Source organism: Megachile rotundata, chromosome 12 (genome assembly GCF_050947335.1).
Source record: "Megachile rotundata isolate GNS110a chromosome 12, iyMegRotu1, whole genome shotgun sequence".
Lineage (NCBI taxonomy): Eukaryota > Metazoa > Arthropoda > Insecta > Hymenoptera > Megachilidae > Megachile > Megachile rotundata.
This window is the reverse complement of record NC_134994.1, coordinates 15,655,422-15,671,272: the sequence shown is the minus strand read 5'-3', so window position 1 is coordinate 15,671,272 and position 15,851 is coordinate 15,655,422. Positions and strand designations below refer to the sequence as shown.

General features: G+C 48.7%; 1 protein-coding gene across 8 annotated transcripts in view; it reads right to left on the bottom strand.

The window, feature by feature from the left end:
* Prosap (SH3 and multiple ankyrin repeat domains prosap) overlaps positions 1 to 15,851 on the bottom strand; it is a 98,641-nt gene that overhangs the window by 55,204 nt on the left and 27,586 nt on the right. For all 8 annotated transcript variants that reach the window (XM_076537864.1, XM_076537871.1, XM_076537872.1 and 5 more), the window contains exon 2: positions 9,919 to 9,980. The gene's annotated coding sequence lies outside the window, so the exon portion shown is untranslated. The remainder of the gene's footprint in view (positions 1 to 9,918; positions 9,981 to 15,851) is intronic.

The window sequence follows — 15,851 nt, the reverse complement described above, 5'->3', positions numbered from 1 at the left end:
TTCTGGCACGTATTTGCCTATACAGACACTAGAGACAATCCTCGAACGAACAGGCATCCGTCGCAGTGCAGATCTCCGTGGTAGAGGGCGACGCAAAAACGGTGCACGCCGTGAAAATGCCGACGCGACGAATCGCTGTCAGGGAAATCTTTACGATGCATGTATACCACTTTTACTACGAAATAATCTACGATAGCGGTTTCGGCGGGGTACATATTCGTTGAAACGACCTGTATATCTGATTCGGTGTACGGTACCGTTGGCCAAGCACACAATAGCGTCAACCGGAGGCCCTTTAACGCGAGTAAAAACGGTCGACGCGTGTTCTCTCGCGCGAAGCTTCTGTGCAGACGTTAATATCGAGCGAAAGCAACACGATTTACGTCGAACAGAGGCCGTAAACAGGATTCGCGGGAATCGTGGCGCGGTTTTCATCGTCTCTCTGGACGATCGAGCACGCCGAGAGATATCGGTTCGTTATATCCGACAGAGGGTGTACTCGCATTGTGGCAGCGGCACTCGTGTTCCATTAAAGCCGCCGCTAAATGACAGGTGAACCGCGATGCCGAGGACGGAGACGATGCGATGGCGAGCTTGCAACACGCTCGCCGACCGTGTTTCACCGACCTCTACGAGACCGGATTATCGCGCTTTCTATTTTCCGATCGAACATTTCCGAGATAACTCCTTCTACACGGTGTTCTCCCGCGATTGCGAGTCGATCGCGTAAAAGTGCCAATTAACTGACGGATCGAAAATTCGTGAACGTCGACGAATTCTCTTCTTGTTCGTACCCGACTGCGATCCTCTGGGTACACGGACCGATTCCGTAAATAAACGCTCGAACCGGACGCGACACCCGAAGTCGTCGCCGAGACGAACAGTCTCGGAAACCGGAAACTCGAGGAAAGTCTGGTTGCCGGGCTAGTGGAAGAGAAGGAAATCGACCAAAAAGACTCGGTTTAGACGGTAGGAAAAGTTTCTGCTTCGGAACCGAACGCACGACCAGCAGAAAAGAAAGACAACGGTGCTTCGCGAAGTCGTATTTTTACACCGAATGTTTGGTTGGAAGAAGAAACGTAATCGCGAAATTAAACGCGTTTAACGGCTCGGTTCGGTCGTAACCGAGTAGGAATCTTCCGTGGCCGATGTCGGAGACGACCATGTTACAACGGGGACGTAACGCGCCACATAAAATTAAGCTTTTCCTCCAGAAGAGGATCCGTATTATACGACTTCGCGGTTAATAACTGTCGCTGTTCGTTCCATAAACGCTCGACGCGGTTAGCTTGCCTTCTTAATACACCACCATCGACCTATTCCCGTTGATCTGCGCGGATTTATGGGTAAATAATAAACGCCTGTGACTCTACAGCGCGCTTCAAAATTCTACGAACGAACCTTATTATCTACGGGTTATATTCTTCAAAAGTGCGTTCTATCCGAAAATCCTGGTCTCGCGTCTACTCGACATTTACGAGAAAATATCAACGAAAACTGTGTGTAGAACGGATGGCTCGCTTCGTTTATTAATTTACATAGTAGGGAGAGTGGAAGAAGTTTGTTCTCCCCGGTAGCTTGATCGAGCGTAACGACTACATCGATGTTTCCCCGGTGAAAAAGACTGTAGAAGCGCGCGTATGGGGCGCGAGCGAGCATTATATTGGCACGCACGACACGGTTAATGTAATTACCTGTAACGAAGTAGCCCGGCTCTGTGCTAATTAATGGTAGTCGTGGCGTGTCGTTACCAACTCGCGCGACGATCGCCTTGGATAGATTAAAGTCTTGTTTAAAGCTTGTGCCACGCGCGCTCGTTGCCCGGAGGACGCGTTACCGCCGCAAAAAAATACGATCGCTCCTTTTTGTTCCCCGACACAACATGGTATTCTTGTTTACGTATTTAATTAGCACGATCGAATCGTCGTCTTTCTAGCAAGATTTTACCACGAAACGTCGAGAAAGTCCTGTTTCGAAATAGGACTTTCTAATCAAACGGGATTATCGATCTCGCGAATAGAAATGCGCGTGGAAATGCGCGTGGAAAGGGAGGGAAAGAAAAACGGGGAAGGAAGGGCTACCGTTATTAACTAGTTGCGAAGTCGCGTAAATTCGGTGACTCGTTCTCCGTGCTGAAAAGTCAGGGATGCGCCTGCCCGAGTTGGCGATTGAAGAGCGCGTTGTTCTCGAGAAGCAACGAATCGGAGCGAAGGGACGAGGGTGCTCGTGAATCGGCCAAGCGCGAACGGTTGCACTCGAAAACTCGACGAACCTTGGCTCCTAACGATCGAGAGACACGCGTGTCGAAAAAAACGGAAACTTTCTTCTTGGCTCTGCGACGCCGTTGGACGCGAAGATCGCTAAAATCGAAGAAGCTGCCGAACATCGTTTACTGGAAACACTGTCTCACGGAAAAATGACGAGAGTGGTTTCGGACGATTTCGTTCGATGACACGCGCGTTCTTTCGTGACACGATCGTAAATAAAAGAGCACGGGGAAGCGGATCGGCGACGCGACGGTCGAGGTCCCTGATCCCCTTTGTCTCGAAGCAACTCCTTGGCGCCCTGTCCGATCCACCGAGCATCGATAAAGGCAACGGAGGTGAACAAAAAATCGGAAAGGCAGGAATAGAAAAAAAAAGCGGGGGAGAGAAAAGGCAACGGTGCGTTATTGTCGTTAACTCGTTAGAGCGGAAAGAATCGACGCTGACAGACTTTCAGAATCCAAGACGACAGTGTCTGTCAGAGGGGTTGCAACCGCGGAGGAACTTTGAACTCGCGATACTCGGAGATACTCTCTCGAACGACATCCGATACCGAACGATTCATCCGAGCGATCACGGTGCCGCTTCGTTAACGCAGAGTCGATGTAATCGAACGAAACGAAAGGAAAGTGAATTTCGACGGTATTCTGGATGACCCTTGGTCGTTAATTTTTGAATTAGCCGATTAAACTCGTAGTCTTCGGAGAGCCTCGTGGTAGCGAACGGTGCTAACCGAACCAAGACGCGATCTATTAACGAAGCAATACCGTACTCTCTCGGTTCGCTCTCGGCGAACACGCAGCTAACAGCCACGAGGCGAGGCGTCTCTCTCTCTCGGTTGTTGCTGGTCGAGCGGAGCGGAGCCGAGCGGAGCCGTGGAGTTTCAATTAGATCTGGTCATAATAATGCTCGATCCCGTGGCCGGCATGGCGGCCGATGGTTGATGACCCTCCTGGACCCCGGAGGAGATATCCACCCCGAAGGATTCAGCCTTTTCTTCCACCTTCGTGATACCGAGTTGTTAGTCACGGCGTTTCCGGGTTGCAGAACGAGATTCTTTCTACCGATCACGACGTGTCACGCCACGCTCTCTCGTGTCTCTCTGTCTCCTCTCGTTTCCACTCTCTTCTCCTCCCCCTTCTAGTCTATTCCTCGCTATTCCGGGCCAAGTCGTCCGTTTCGAGCGACCGAACAACCCGAGTATCGTTTCCAGTCGATTCGACGCCGATGCAACGGAAATCGGTAAAGAATGCTGCGACTAATTGTCGCGTCGCGACGTAACTCACGACCGACGGCTTACCTCGTGTTCATTCAAATTTATCGTCGACTTTGAATCGATCGATTTTTCATCCGTTTCGTAAATCGCTATTCATCGAGTAGGAAAATTATCCGTTGTCGAATCGTCCAGGGAATCGAGTTCGTCCTGGAAGATGAAGACAAGCCCGAAAAACGACGGCGAATCTTCGAATCCCACGATACGACACAGATTTTCCCGGTGTCCTGAATCCAACTTCGAAAACTTTCATATGTCCCACGGGAACGTACGAGTTTCCAATATTCGACGGAGTTACATCGAGAATCAAGCTTTTCGAAGGCTTTTCGAAGGATCTGTCGGTAATTGCGCGAAATCGTTGACAGAAACGACAAATCGTTCGATTTGACGGATGTCCTTCGTCGAGTCGACGACGTATTCGGGTCATCGGGCCGCTTCGCCCGAGGGAGATCCTCGACGAAAAGGAATACGTCGAGACGAAAAGGTTCGATCGACCGATTGACTAAAGAACCGTCGGGGAAATTCGCCCCGAACGGCGAATAGGACAGCCATCGAAAAGGCAGCGTAAACGTTTCCTTGCGGAATTACCAGCGGTTTTCCTCGCGATCGTGTCGGACAAAAGCGTACAAAGTCAGGCATATCTTTATCGAGGTAAAATAAATAGTGATTTATTTAGTTGGAAGTCTGATAAAATTGATAGCGCGCTAAAGGGCTACACTCGCACCGTTGCAACAAGCATTTTCGCCGGCTTTCGAAGGCAGCTCGATAACCGGTGTCGTGACCAGGCGAATGCCTAATCTCGGCGAAACCTTAGGTTCTCGAGTATTAAGATCGAGCGTTGCCCGCGAGAAGATAAGTGGGCCTTTTGTTCCCTCGGTTTCTGGCGTTCTCGTAGTTGCGCAAGACGCTATAGCGAAAAGGGCTCCCACGTTCGAACGGACAATCCTCGTTTCTGCGATTTACGTTGATCGAACCAGTCTCGGTTCTATCGGCGAAAAGTTTCGCCGGAAAGTTGCGCGATCTCGCTGCGTCTGCGACGCGTTTAACCGAACGTTAAGAAGGGTAAAGAAAGCGCATCCGTGTCGCATAGTTCGAAACGAGCAGCCAGTTTGTTCCGCGGAGATAAAAATTTGTCGAGGGATTGGCTCGACTGCGTGTCTCGAATTTAATTACCGACAGGTTTCGGGAGCAACATCCGGCTGCTTGACGCACGATTTTCGCGTCGAGTCTCCTCACCGCGGCTTGTTCCATTGTTCACACCGTATAATGCCACCGTTGTACACGCGTGTCGTGCCGATTATGTCACGTACCGCCACGCGTGGCATGCATACGCGAACGAAAGCGTTTCTTTGCCTCGTGGCTTCTCGACACGGCGCGGCGTTTTCTATCCTCGAACGAAACGTGAGAAAAAGGAAACGTTCGATCTCCAGGGATTTTTCAACGCCGCGTCACCGGAGGAGCTAACGACTCCACGGCGACGCGTAAACGTTATTCCATTCAGCTTTTTCCTGTGTCCAATAGAACTCGTCGTGCAAGCAGGTTTGTTAACGGGGAAATACTCGTGCGGAGTATCCGTGATTTCCAAACGATCCGAAGAGCGAAACGCTCGGATAACGCGAGCAGCGCGGTGCACACCGTGAGAGCAATCGGTTCGCGGTACGGATCGTGGCAGGCACGCAACGCTTCCTGCTTTCCTGCGATTTTCCATTCACAGCACTGATTCGCGTTTCCTTTCGTCCAACTTTTTTCTTTCCGCTCCGAGATTACCGAATGTCGGTGGTTTTCGCGCAATTCGAGAAGCTCGGTCGAACCGATTTCGAGCGCGATGCGTTGCCTCGTTAACGATTAATACGCTTATTCGCGCGAACCTTTCTATCCACGCGCGAACGCGGCGATTGCATTTTCCTGCAACCTTCTGGGAATCTCGGGTCGTTCGTGCGTTTCGAAGGGAAGTGTGAGAACCGACGAGATCGAGAGATTTCGACACGGTCGAGCGGTTAATTAGAATTTCCAAGACAGTCCACGGAATTTCGTTGTCGCGTCGGCCCGAATGATTCTCTTTTTAATTACCGTGCGCGAAACCGACAAAGTAAGTGTAAATTTTCAGTACTCTCGCGCGAATCTTTGACTCGCGAACGCTAATCCGCAACAAAACGAAAGTTGTTCTCGACTCCCCGCAAACTGTTACTTTTACTGTTTCTCGTCGACGATCGCGCTATCCGCGAAAGTGGTTCTCACGATATTAATCGTAACGAACTCTTACAATTAGATAATTAATAACGTCCGAGCGAAAACAAACGTTCCTCGTTACGTATCGCGACCCCGAGTTTTGTTACCGACAAATTTCCAACGAATCCTTAAACGTATCTGTTCTCCCGGGGAAACGTTTTCCGCGGAACGATCGGAATGGCGAACAAAATGATCGTTCCTCGAGGTTTCAAAGTGCATCCAGGTGTGGAACAGTCTGTAGGTCAGTTACACTGTTACTGTTACCGTCCAGGCAATTACCGGTTATCTCGCGGCACGGCAACGGTACGCGCGGACGACGTACGCTCGCGCGATGGAATTCAGCTGGAACCCCTTCCGATGCAACCTCTACCTCTTTATTTATTTTAGTCGTAGTTGGACCGCGAACTTTCTTCGACTCGTTGCTCCGTCACAGTTTCGACCCGTAAAACGATTAATCGAATCTTCGAAGGAAGCAAATATTTTCGACGACGGCTCGACTTTCCTCGTCGATAACGCAAAAATAGAAAGCTATTTTCCTAAAACGCAAGCATCGCGCGTCTCTGATCCCCCGAACCATAACACTCCCTCTATCGCTCTTTGTCCCTGTTGGCAACGAGAAGGGGTTATTCGCCCTCCGCAATTGACTGGTAGCTGGATCCCATTTTTATTTTTGTTCGGAACAGCGTAAAAGCGTCTATCTAGAGGGGGAGCACTCTCGATCGTGAGAATTTCAGAGGGGCTTGGACTTTTTGGCCGTTTTCGAGCCCTAATACGCGGCGTGGCGCGAAACTTTAGGCATTCGGGATGATCGAGCAATAGGCTATCGGCGATAATAGCAGACATCGAGCCAGGCGTCGTTACGACTAATGAGCTAGGCGGGTGCCGGGCCTCTTTGATCCGCGGCGTTAGAATTAGAGCCCGGTGTGCCACGGCATTTCGCGGACCGGATAACCCAATAAAAAGGACTAGAGAAAAACGTGGACCGAATATATCGACCACACCCAACGCGTTCTCGACGCGCGTATACCGTACCGGGTCTGTTTTTTCTTCGATCTACGGTTCACGCCGCTTTCGACGGCTCCGTCGACCGGTAAAAAGCTCTCTACCGATCAGAAGAACCGTGCTTTTCCATCCCCGAAACCCGTCGTTAATTCATGTACATTTTAGATTAACCTCGTAAACGGTGATTGTTTCGTGGCTCGCTAAAGTAATTATCGGTAATTCAATTTCAGGGAAATTAATCGAGTTAATTATTCGCGAATTAATTATCGGTGATCGCGTAATTACCGCTACGTCGATCGCTACTTGGTTCGCCTGTTTCGATTAGGCTCGTTAAAAAATGTTTTACCGCTTCGATAGGCGACGTTTGTCGCCGGTTCGCGTCGACGTGTTCTCGATCGCGAAAAGTAGAGGATCTATTCGATTTCGCAGGAGGTACGCAACGAGACTCGCGGCAACGACGTAGAACACGAACGATGCAAAAGCTGACGGGTCACGACAGCGTGTTCCTCGCAGCGAACGGCTGCCGATCGAAGCGATGGCACGAACCCCGTGTCCCTGTCACGGTCGTCCGAAGAAGAAGCTTCCTGCGACGTCATCCTTGATTCTTGGCTGCGCGCGTTAACCTTTTAACCCTCTGCGCTCCGAGGCTTTCTTGCCTCGAGAAACCAGAGATTCCGACCTTTTTCGGTCGCTCGAATTTCCTTGATTAGCTCTCCGAGTCCTCGGCTTTTCGACCGCATCAAAATTTCAACCTTCCTTTCGCGACGTTTCGACAAAATCGAAGCCTTTGGCCCGTGGAACGACAAAATCTCGAGCAAGCTTCCACGTACTGTTTATTCAGGGTGCGTACCCTTGGTACATCGGCCTGGCCGTCTCGAACCCCGTAATTATAAGGGACCGGTTCTCTCTGGCGTACATCTACGGTACACATCGTACGTTCTTGCTGCCTCTACCGTAAACTTTCCGCGTAATCGTCCTACGAGCGTCGATATTAAGAGTTCTCTGTCCGGTCTGCTGGCCGACTATGGGAATCGGCGCCATTCACTCTCGCCTTCGAATAGAATAAACCGGTCGAATGGCGAGGAAAAATATTCGCCGGCATTCGTTGATACACGCGCAAGGGACACCGAACCGAGTCGCGCCACGCTGCTTATCCACCGTGTAAAGATCTCGATAACGCGTCGGCCAAATCTTTCTTCGCGTCTTGTTTTTACGGATTTAAGGAATCTGTCAATCGCGTACATCTTCTCGAACGATCGATGAAAAGACGAAGACGAGAATGGATTTTGGATATTCGCAAGTGCAGAAGTTGAAAGATTTGGAAAAGAGGAAACGAGGAGGTTGGATTCGCTGGTACAAAGGTAAAGACTCGAAGAGGGTAAAAATGTAAATTAGTCGTGAAAGGGTTAAAGCAGCACGGTACGCGCGTACGTAAAGTCAAACAGGATATCGTTGGTTCGGTCAGACGAGATTCCACGAGTAAACGGCCACGTTGCAATCGGAATCCTTTCACGGTCGAGCCGAGAGCGTGCGCTCGGAAGGCTGCGGGATTTCTAATGCCCGGCCGTGGTCAGAATTACCCGCGGCGCGTTAATAAACCGCCGGTTGAAGCCGGTATCGCGTGTCGCGAAATTCCAGCCAGCTGAATCATGCGAGAACGCCCATATTCGCCGAGAAACCTATCGATCTTCGCTTCCTCGGACTTACCGGCCCTTCAGCGATTCTGGATCCTCCTATCTTCCGTCGAATATTCCGTTCCAACTTTCCACCGTCCGTTACGCGCGAAACCGTTCTTCCGAAGCGCCGACTCGATCCGGAACAATAACGCGCTCGCTTTAAACGCAAGTCGTCGAACTGTCCAACCATCGAAATCGGTCTGGAAACGCAAAATGGAAAGTAAGCAAAGTCGGAGAATTCGCTAGCGAGCTTTCCTTTTTTCCAGCGATAGTTGGAAGATGTTCAAGTAGACGTTGCTCTCGCGGGATTCGAAGCACGTGCTCGCGAACACGCGTCGATCGTGCTAATTCGACCGATCGAGGCGTGCACGTACCATCCGTATAATCGTTACAACGATCGTTTTTCCTTCTACGGTCTCGTCCACGACGCCGTTCAACCATCGGTTCGCGAAAAGGCCAAATTTCTGGCGGCGTCTCGCGAACGGGCCTCGACGAAAAAGGGATTCCATTTTGAAATTTCGATCGTGAGGAAATCGCGTTACGGCACCGCCGTAATTCTGATTTCGGAATCGCGTTACGCAGCAGGGTTCGCGAAAGCGAGATCGAACGAATAAAATCGATAAAAAGTAAGGCATCCAGAGAGGCGATATCCGAAGGAAGCGTAACTGTACCGTGCGTACAAGTAGCGGTAGGCGCGGCGTGCAGAGTTCTCGCTCGAGAATGCCACGAAGCGACGCCGTCAAGGTGTCGACCTATCAGCGGATCTACCGTTCGAGGCAAATGGCAATTTTTCTCAAAGCTTTTAATTAGACGACCGGTGCCGTAAGATTAGAGGCTGTACTCTGTTCCTCGACATCCCGAGAAGCGGTAACGGTAAATCGAGCGCGTACAATCTCGGGACGAAGAAAGCGTCGCTGCAACTATTTCGATCGCCATCTGCTACCTATCGATATTTTCTTTGTCCTATCCGTTCAACCTTTCGCGCCTTAATCTTCGCCGGAATCGACACGGAACGCGTTTCAATTTTTCGGATATCGAACAATGTCCATCGTGAAATACAATATACTAACGATCGAATAGATTAGCTCGATGATTCGTGTTACGACTTCCCATTTAGCGGCTTACAAGAAGACGTTGCAATCTGTCCTCCGGCTGTTCGAATGAGTCATGGCTTAAATTGTTGGGAATGATAAGAGTAAATAAAACGTAGAATATTAGCCGCAACTGACTAGCCATTTTTTCTATAAATCGCTTTACAGCTATTGTGGTATGTACGTATACGAGGTGCGATGTTGTTGCAGCTACAATCGGAAACGGGACGACTCTACGCGGAGAAGTAAATAGAAAATTTAGGATAAAATCTAGATGTCGCAAGCAGGCAAATGGGAAGTCGTAAAACGACTCATCGCGCTAATGTGATAATTACGACACATTTCATAATGAATATTTTTAGACGGAAACTTTTCTGACTCACCATAATCGGAGAACGATCTCGCCGGTCAGATAGGATGGAAAACGTTGTTGCGAACGCAGCATCTGAAACAGAACGGGGCATTGTCGATTAGTCGTCGAACGAACTGAAAAAGCGACAACTCGAAAATTTGTCTTCCGTCTATCCAAAGATCTATCCGGAAAGCCGGTGACGCACGGGACTTGGACTCGTAACGAATTAAACGATTCGCGATTAAATTCGCGTAATCGAGCCATAAAATTCGGTCGACTCGCTTCGCATGGTCGTTCGTTTGCTCGACGACTGGTCGTTGAATTATCATAAAACGCCGAGGAAAAAAATCAAGCGGATCGGCGACGGACGGATCGGTCGGCAAACTCGGCTAACCGGGATAAATCGTCGTCGTAAATCCGAGGAGCGTGTTTTCTTGGCCTAATCCGTTTACGGATCACCGGTAAGCTGATTGCCTGCAGCTACTCGAGAATAGACGGTCGCTGGCTGGCTCGCGGTTTGCCAACAAGTTACCGTACCATCTCGCTCTGGCAAAGTGCAAAGTTCCAGCCGAAACATCGTCGAATATAAAGTTATCGAGCGCGTTCCACGTTCGAGAATCAGCCCTCGATGGAAGTTTATTCGCAACTTTGAAATCATGTTTTCCTCGTGCAACCTCCGGAAATTCGTTGGCCAACTAGTCGTTTCTTATTTCCTTTACGAAATTCCGAGAGTTCGTGCAGCGCTTTATGTACTACTTTTCACGTTATCGGAATTCTTTCGGAACCGCTGTACGGACATTTCGTTTTGAACAAGATACTGAATCTATCTTTCCTTTCTTTCATTCTGTAATTTATCCTGTAATTTAGATCCTTTCTCCTAAAACTTCAACTTCGCCGGACACGATTTTGGAAACCGTCGAAACGATCGTCTTCCCTGTTTTCGAATTTCTATCGCGGACTTCGTAGCCAGGATAAAGACTGGCTCGTGACCTGCCGATAAACTCGAAGAAACGACGCATCAGTCTCGGTGTTGCCAGGCACGTTGAGGGATGCTTGCACGCTCGCAGGATTTTCCTTCCACCCTGACGTTACCATGGGGACATCTTCGCGAGGGTACGGCCCCCATGATCTCGAGGAACGGCCACGAATTTCTCGGATAGGTTATCTCGAGGTTCCTTATCGAGGAGGACTACAAACGGTCGTCGCAGCGAATGCGAAAGTCCTTTGGAGCGAAGTCGTCGAATCGTAAACGTCCGAAATGGACTCGGCTTATGTTAACTCGACGACGGATTCGAGCGATCTGCTCGATATCTAAACCGAGTGCGTTCGATCAAACTAAAGCGATGTCTGTTTGCTATACGCGACGATACACGCGTTACGCGATGTTGACTTAGGACTCTGATAGCTCCATAGAAAACGATTCCGCGCAGTGTTCTACGAATTCAACGGAAGTTGACTGTTTCAATTGCTTCCGACGATAAGAACGATAACGCCTTCGTTGCCGTAACAGACCCCTATAATCAGAGGCAGTAATTATAGGTCATAATTAAAGGCAACGCAACTGTATAATGTGCTCCTTCCTATCCATAATGTCTACCTATTTGTCGTTATAAAGCATCGAGAAGGAATTTTTTGCGGTGTAACGCGAACATTTACTGCTTCGAACCGCTACTGTAAAATTCATTCTCGTTTAACAATCTGACGAAATTTGATAGCGGCTGTTAATTACAACGTTGTAAACGGCGAAGGACTATAGCGTGGAGCCATTGAATACGTCATTCGTCAAAGTTTTGTTTTCATAATAATCGTTTAAGGTATCGCCACTGTCGGCATCTTTAGCCGTGCTCGTTGCTCTTTTTCCCGTTTCGAGATCGCACGCGATATCGCGTGACTTCTTCGGTGAGCGTTTACCTCGAGATGCGACTAACCGATACTCGCTGAAAAGGATCATCTCTTTCGTTTATGCGATCGCCTCGGACGAGATTCGAGAATATAGAGCGAAAAGAGCAGACGCTCGGAACCGATCGAGTTTGCAAAGGGCAATGACGGAGGCGATAAAGAATTCCATTTCTTCGGCAACGTTACAGAGAAGAGGCGTTTCCATCCGCCAAAGAAACGCTACCGATTGGCCAAGCTGTTCGTTTTATCAAATAATGCACCGTGTTTTTCTTTCTTTTTCGCTGCGCCACGATTGTCTCGTTTTATCTCGTTGCTTTTTATCGTCGCACGGTAGCAACGCGTAAAGAAAAGCGTACAACTTTAACGGGATAAGGCAAGTTAACAAACAGAACAGCGAGAACCTGAACTCGAAACACGGACCGTAGTCGGAAGCACCGTTCACGAAAATCGAGCAGAACGAGAAGATAAAAGGATCGATAGCTTCTTTCGCGAGAGTATTAATTATCGGTCGTCAAACCGAGAAAGAAGCCGACGATAATTCGATTGTGTTTCGAAAGAGCACCGTAATCGCGGCGAACCCGAAGCACCGAAAGCGATAGCGTGACAAAGCTGGACCACCCCGATGAATTTTTTCCAAGAACGATTCGTAGATCGTGCAGGAAATCGCGGCGGGAGTTTGCGTTTTCGAAACCGTTCTCCCCGCGGCTCGTTTCGTCTGACCCGTCTTCTACCTACTATCGTGTACAGGCTAGAGAAGAATAGTCGAGGAAACAGGACGAAGACTTTACATCCGGTGTCGAATTCGATACGGTCTAAAACGTTTTCGAGCTAAAACGGTCCGTGCCGTTTTCGTCGTCCGCGCGTTATCGAAATTCATCCGAGATTCCCGCGATCGAAGAACAAAAGATCTTTTTGTTCGCACCTTTATCGCCGCGGCAAACGTTTCTAGCTGTGTAACGAGTAACGTTATAAAATCAAGCCACGATAAAGACGTAGACAACGAAATACTGCACTGTCTCGACTGATAAGGAGATAAGAATTACAACGAGCGTATACCGAGCGACGTCGAGTTTTCGTATCTCGTTGCCGGGTTAAATTGGATTGGGTTACAGGCATAGGAATGGCTGTGAGAACGAATACGCGGACTCTTCGAAAGAATATCGTCCCTTACGCGAAAACTCGATAGCTAATAAACTAGCTAGCGCGCTAACTGTTCCGTTTCGCGCGGACCTCCCGACGATTATGCGTCTCTGGATTTAGGCTATATTAAGTTTCGCGTCGAACGACCCATACATTCTGACGCCTTTGTCACACGAAAGTACCGTACAATGGCACTTGCGGTACATGGATTCGAAGTTTCGAGTTCAAGGAGAATAACCGTGTAAACGGTTCATCGATGTCCTTCGTATAAAATGATCGACCGCTAGTCGCAACGAATGATGACCGATTTCGAAGCGTATAATCGAAGCGTCACGATTTCATCGTACAAAAGTAGCGTAAAATAGCATTCGTGTCGCATAAATTTGAAGCTTCGAGCGTGAATAAATCGTCCGTGTAAACGATTCATAGACATTCTTCGCACGAATACGTCTCGAACCTCCTTTGTGTTTGCGTACTTTTCAAGCATTATAACCCTGCTATGATCGAATTACGAGAAACAGTATTTTCACGATTTACTTTGGAAAGGAAGTTCATTTCCGGCGTGGGTCGCGAAACGTGGCCGTTCGCTCCACTCGGATGAATTTTAATATTCATCCGCAGCTCTTAACTCGAAAGGAAAATCCTCGGAAAGGTTGAAGAAGCACGCGCGGCTCCAGAGGATCCCCGTTACACGAGTAAATTGTTATTAGCGCCATTGTGATTACCGCGGTGCGCGATACACAACCCCGTCGAATAACAATGGCCCTCTGCAACAAACAGACACGTAATCAAGACTATACGTTATATAATAACTTTATTCATGAATTATCATACGCTGACAACGACGATATTATTAACCCGTGAGACACTTATCGCGACACGATCTCTATTGAGGTTAACCGCGTCGCGATATCGAATCGCGCTAATTACTTTAAACCGCGTGAAAAGTGTTCTCGATGTTGGAAAACTTCGTGACCTATGTCCTAAGATTCGCGATGACCGTTAACGGCTCTTTAGAACGGGGCATTGTCTCGCAAACGAGCTGTCCCTTATTCTAGGAATTCTAGGAAGCGAAGACGGAGATTGGGTCGATCCAAGACGAAGAGAAACGTCCATTCACGCGTGCACTTGACATTTTACAAGGTACGCCAATGTCGGTGTCAGCGGCACGCGTCAATCCTCCGTGCTTCGAGCCACGAGCGAGCCTCGTTCGCGTCTCCGGAAGATATCTCTTAATTAATTTCGACCGTTTTATTCGTGTAAAGGTTCGATGCGAATCTAGTCTAACGTTGCTAGGCCAAAAGAGCCGCGAGTCTAAACCCTGTTCGAATTCGAGATACGATCCGAATTCGCTCGTGGCAACGTTTCGAGTAACGAATCGACTTTGGATAAGAATCGCGATTGCTCGAAACGGATAATCCGGTATCTGCGAACGTTCGTTATTCGATATCGAGTCAAATTGTAGGCCGATAAATCGCGTATCGCGGATTGTTTAAATAATAATTAGTCGATGGATTAACGAAGGAGAAACAACGGACCAACGTAACAGGACGCAAAATCGATACTCGTCCATCGGTCGGTGGTGTTCGTGTCGGACTATCCAAGCTTCGTGCGACCGAATGAGCTTCGATCAGAGATAATAGCGAACCGATCCGTTTTACCTGATTACGCGACAAATTTGTACTCGGTTAGTTGATCGACCGGCTCGAACGATAGGAAATTCGAACCGCTTCGAACTCGAGGCCGGTAAAGCCGCGTTCACGAATCACGAGAATATGTATAAGAACGCGCAGGAACGCGTTGTTTTTCCTTTAATCCAATCAAATAGTCAGATATCTCGTAGCCGTTGGAGACCGGTTTCTGCCAACGCGATTCCAAAGGCTACGCGTCGCATCTTTTAACGCTTCTTTAATGAAGAGGTTCCCACGAATATCCTAATTGCCTTGAAATTACCACGACGCGCGCCGTTAAACACCGGAACCTATCGCGTTGGCGAAACGAAAGCAATTTGCCGATCTTCGATGACAGTTTCGATGGATGGCCAATCCTTCGCTCGTATTTTCTTAGTTTCATGTTTTGCGCTCGATGTTCCCACCGATAAAAGGATCCACGAAATTGCACTCAAATTCGTACGAGTTCCAACGAACCGATGGGAGATTAAAATTGGTGACTATTCGGTTCGTAACAGCGAACTCCGAACGTTGAAGACGCGTCGTATCGATTCTCGCTAGATAAACCTTGCGAAGAAGAAGAAAATGTCTCGGGAGATTAATGGAAAACGAGACGCGAAGAGAGAGAAAGAGAGAGCGAAAGGGAACGTATGGAGAGGGGTATACCGAGCTACTCCACACTTTCTCCGAATAATACTGTCACGTAACAATCGCTAATTGCTCGCGGTAATACGAATTAATGTTCGTCCGAAGTTACGCGTGCTTCGAAACGTAAACTCTTTCGGTACACGATAAAATTCTTAACACCGTATCAACCACCATCGATTAAGTACGATATTGCCTCCGCAAACGGCACGAGCTTACCGCCTGATCGCTCGCGGGGACGATTCGTCTTAAAGTTTTCTACGCTCGTTCCTCTCTATATCGGCAATTAACGACGATGACGACAGCTTGGCTGTATCAAATCCGAGATAACGAATCTCGCCGTCGGTCGGACGAAGAAAGTGTAAAACATAGGCAGGAAGTACACGTTGTGTCTCGAAACGATTCTGGGAACACGGTTCCCCAATTTCCCGGACGAAACAATGACCGAATGTAAAAGGCTCCGACGTTACGTAAGACGAGGGTCGTAACGAGGAAACGTTCTTTCTCGTTTTCCTCTTGTCGCGAATTAAATCGTTCTACCGAGTCACGCACCATCCTCCGAAACGCGGAAAGATTCGAAACATAATTTAATTACGCGAAGCGGATCTAC